At 39.5% G+C, this 4,974-nt stretch overlaps 1 protein-coding gene across 1 annotated transcript in view; it reads left to right on the plus strand.

The window, feature by feature from the left end:
• The window catches only part of CUNH4orf19 (chromosome unknown C4orf19 homolog), a 105,510-nt gene that overhangs the window by 42,504 nt on the left and 58,032 nt on the right, over positions 1-4,974 (plus strand). The window lies entirely within an intron of this gene.

A 4,974-nucleotide genomic window follows, 5' to 3' on the forward strand; every position in this document is an offset into this window, starting at 1 on the left:
CTCGCTTGAGCCCAGGAGTTGGAGGTTGCTGTGAGCTGTAATGCCATGGCACTCTACCCAGGGGGGACAGCTTGAGGCTCTGTCTCAAAAAATAAAATAAAATAAAATAAAATAAAATAACTAGCTGGGCTTAGGACACCCACCTATATTCCCAGCTACTTGGGAGGCTGAGGAGGATCACTCAAGTCCAAGAGTTTGAGGTTGCTGTGAGCTAGGATGCTATGGTACTCTACCCAGGGCAACTGTGAGACTCTGTCTCAATAAAAAGAAAAAAAGACAAGTGATAACAGGTGTTGGTGAGGCTGTGGGAAAATTTGGAGCTTTTTGCATTCCCACAGTGTTGGTAGGATACAACCTACAACACTGATAACAGAATGATACAGCCTCTGTGGTGAATAGTATAAAGTTTCCTTTAAAAATTAAAAATACAGGGCGGTGCCTGTGGCTCAGTGAGTAGGGCACCAGCCCCAGCCCCATATACTGAGGGTGGCAGGTTCAAACCTGGCCCCAGCCAAACAGCAATTAAAAAATAATTATAAAAATTAAAAATAGAATTATCATATGATCCACAATCCCACTGCAAGAATTAAAATCAGGATCTCAAAAGGAATCCTGCACTTCCATGTTCATTGCAGCCTTATTCACAATAGCCAAAATAGGGAAGAATGGATAAAGAAAACGTGGTATTTTCTTTACAATGAAATACTATTTAGCCTTTAAAACTAAGGAAATTCTGCCATATGGGTGAACTTGGACGGATCTGGGGAACTTTATGCTAAGTGAACACACATCACAGAATAAATGCTGCATGATTCCACTTATCGGAGGAACTATTAGAAACAGTAGACTGGTGGTTTCTAGGGAGAAGTGGGGAATTGCTATTAAATGGGTGTAAAGTTTCAGTTATCCAAGGTGAGTACCACAGTGATGCCTATAATTAGCGAATGATACTGTATTGCATAGTTAAAATTTGTTAAGAGAAGGCAGTGCCTGTGGCTCAAAGGAGTAGGGTGCCAAACCAATATGCCAGAGGTGGGGAGTTCAAACCCAGCCCTGGTCAAAAAAAAAAAAAAATATATATATATATATATATGTACATGTACATATATATTTGTTAAGAGGGTATATCTCATATTAAGTCTTGATACATTAAAATGAATAAAATAAAAGCCATTTATTAAAAATTCTATATGTTTCCATGCAGCAAATTCTCATATTTACTATGATCTCATTTTGGGAGGAGAGGACAAGTGTTTGTTTTAAATCATTGTCATATATTTTTCTTTTTTTCTTTTTTGGCCTTAGCTTTTTGGGAGTTTTAAGGCAAAGATAGCTCACCACTTATAAATAGCGCATTCTGGCCAGGCACAGTGGCTCACGCCAGTAATACTAGCACTCCGAGGCAGGTGGATTACTTGAGCTCAGGAGTTCCAGCCCAGCCTGAGCAAGAGTGAGACCCTCTATCTAAAAATAGCCAGGCATTGTGACAGGCTCCTATAATCCCAGCTGAGGCAAGAGGATGGATCACTTGAGCCCAAGAGTTTGAGGTTACTATGAGCTGTGACCCCAAGTATTGGGTGTCACTGAGCGTGACAGTAAGACTCTATGTCTCCAAAAAAAAAAAAAAAAAGCACATTCCTAGGATGATATCCTCTTTATTAATTTTTTGGAAAGGAAAATTGCACATACTTTAATATGATATGGCAACATTCCATTTAAAAATGGTGGTTTGATTATTAAAGTTTTAAGTTAAATGGGAAGATGAGATAAGACTACATTCTTGGATGAGTTTATTATGGGTGACAATGATGTATGGTTATGTAACTTGTGTAAGTGGCATACCAGTATATTTTTCCGCTTTTTTAAATTCAACCAATATTTATCCAGCGCCATCTTTATGTGTCAGGTTATTGTTAAGAACCTGGGGTAACAAAAAAGAATGAAAAAGCGTCAAGCCAATGGTCGTACTCCCTGACTTGGCACTAGACTGCGTTTTTCTAGCACATCCTGAGTGCCAAATAAATCTGGCAAGCAATGGAAATCTTTACTGTCAGATCCAAAATGGTAGTGCAAATGGATGTAACCTGAGATGGCCCGAAACGAGATTACTCCAGTCAATGCACAGTGCGTCCCTTGACCTTTTGAGATTGACTGCACCAAATTTGTCATGGGAAATTCTCTCCTCTCAGATCTTCTATCATTGTTAACCCAGGTTACATAACTTAAAAAAAAAATTTAAAAAAAGACTGGGCAATGTGTCTCAGGCCTGTAATCCTAGCACTCTGGGAGGCCAACATGGGAGGATTGCCTGAGTTGTGAGACCCCATTTCCACTAAAAATAGAAAAACTAGCCTGGTGGTGTGCTGGGCACCTGTTGTCCCAGCTCTTCTCAAGACTGAGGCAGGGGGATCACTCAAGCCTAAGAGTTTGAGGTTGCTGTGAGCTATGATGCTACAGCACTCTACCCAGGGTGGCAGAGTGAAACTCTATCTCAAAAAAAAAAAAGAAGAAGATAGAAAATAGAGTGTTATGAATTAATCCAAGGGCCCTGTGAATCAAATTATGTTCTTTGCATCAGTTTGTAGAGAAGGTACGTGAGTATTGAAGCTTGGCTTTTGTGCTCTTAGGTGTTAACACATATAATTCTCACAACAACCATATGGAATAGGTATGGTTATCCTCCATTTATGGATGGAGAAACCTAGACATAGAGAGATTGAGTGACTTGCCCAAAATCATAGAGTTTGTAAGTAATGGAAGGTTGAAACTGGGTGACCTTCATTTTTCTCTTTAATTTCCCCCCATTTTAGTATTGGTATCATTAAAGGACTGGTTATGTTCTTCCTTGGCATGAGCCAGAGACTTGTCTGAGTGACTTGGCTCATGCTACCAACATAAGCATTGACGTTAGTGCAAACTCCCACCAGTGTTGGTAGTTCTTTGTCCTCTCCCCATATTCGCAAGCAGAGCTTAACTCACTGAGATGGATAAATATTAACTTTTAGGTCAGCACCACTGTACGTCACAGGCCAAAGTCTAAATAGCAGGGAACTTTGGTCCCTTCCTGCGTCTCCTCTCACATGGGTGGAGGAAAAATACAGTGTCAGGTGGTTCCCTACAAATTGTCACACTGCATTGCTGCCTTCATTTGTATATGTGTGTTTTAAATAAGTGTATTTTACATTTCAATGATCCAAATAATCAGGGAATTCTACTGCTGGTATTCAGCTTTCTCTGTGTACAAAAGCACAAAGAAATACAAGAAGCAGACAAGTGGTGGTCCAGGGACATTAGGAATTATCTAGTCCACGTCTCTGTGTTTATTAAAAAGGAAAGTGAGTACCCCAAAAATTAATTACCAAGATCACATAAATTCTACTTTGATAAAGCTTTTGCATTTTAGCTCTATTATCCTATTTTTAAATCATTTTTTAAACATTTTATCAAAGTTATATGCTATTAGGAGTCTGCAAGGTTTACAAGATATCTTTTTTTTTTATTAAATCATAGCTGTGTACATTAATACTATGATGGGGTACAGTGTGCTGTTTCTATATACAATTTGAAATACTCTCATCCAACTGGTTATATAGCCTTCATGTCATTTTCTTAGTTATTGTGTTAAGACATTTATATTCTACATTTAGAAAGATTCACATGTACCCTTATAGGATGAACCATGTCTCCAACAAAGGTTTAATAGCCAAAATCTACAGAGAACTCAAACGTATTAGCAAGAAGAGAACAAGTGATCCCATCTCAGGGTGGGCAAGGGACTTGAAGAGAATCTTCTCTGAAGTAGACAGGTGCACGGCCTACAGATACATGAAAAAATGCTCACCATCCTTAATCATCAGAGAAATGCAAATCAAAACTACTTTGAGGTATCTAACACCAGTAAGATTAGCCCATATCTCAAAATCCCAAAATCACAGGGTATCTTAAGGAAAAGAGCAGTCCTCAGCTGCCCCTCTTCCCATTTTGCTTCCCCCAAGAAGGAGAATGACTTTTCCAACTCTTCACCTGGAATGTCAAGTGCATGTTGCCAGACCCTGATGTTTTCAGTTTGGGGGTTTGTTGTTTGGACTCAGCTCTTTATTCTCTCTGTCCCTATCACATGCAGTCAATTCCCATCTTCACGATGCAATTCTATCTTAATTTTGATTAGAAAAATATTCAATTTACATTATGATGACTACATATGAAATTCAAAAATGGGGCATTTACTAAACTGTTTCTTTGTCTTTCCAACACAACTTAATGTTCTTGGAGTTAATAATTTTCTCTTTACTCGTTTATTTTTGCCTGTTTGATCTCCCTATGTGTGTTTGAGATGGGTTCTGCCATGTTACCCAGGCTGGAGTGTAGTCACCATGTACAGGTGCAATCGTAGCTCACTGCAGCCTTGAATTCCTGGGCTCCAGTGATCTTCCCACCTCAGCCTCCCAAGTAGCTGGGATTACAAGCGTGTACCACCATGCCTGACTGTGGGTGTTTTTTATAAAGGTACATTCCTGAAATATTTTCTTTCCAGTTGTCTAAATCTTCTCTTGAGGTCCCTGAGTCTGTCAGTTTTACATCACGTATTTTGTCAATTCTGTCAATGTCATGTTTCTAAGAAGTCTCTCCCAAAGACTTCCGACATGCCTGGTCTAGACTGGTTGTCTTCTCTGGCTGGTTATCCTGGGACCTCTTGTCATCTTCACTGTCCTCTTAGGTAGGAGCTCCTATCTTCTAAACCTCGTGTCTTCCTTTTTCTTGTTTAATTCTCTCATTTTCATTGACCACACCCTCCAGTAGCTTCCTAAGGAAAAATATATGGAAGTAAAAATTATTTAAGAACTTGGCTATCGGGTCAGTGCCTATGGCTCAAATGGCTAAGGCTCCAGCCACATACACCTAAGGTGGTGGGTTCGAATGCAGCTCAGGCCCGCCAAACAACAATGATGGCTGCAACCAAAAAAAAAAAAAAAA

This window comes from Otolemur garnettii, unplaced genomic scaffold (assembly GCF_000181295.1).
Source record: "Otolemur garnettii isolate 467f Iridium unplaced genomic scaffold, OtoGar3 scaffold00214, whole genome shotgun sequence".
Taxonomy (NCBI): domain Eukaryota; kingdom Metazoa; phylum Chordata; class Mammalia; order Primates; family Galagidae; genus Otolemur; species Otolemur garnettii.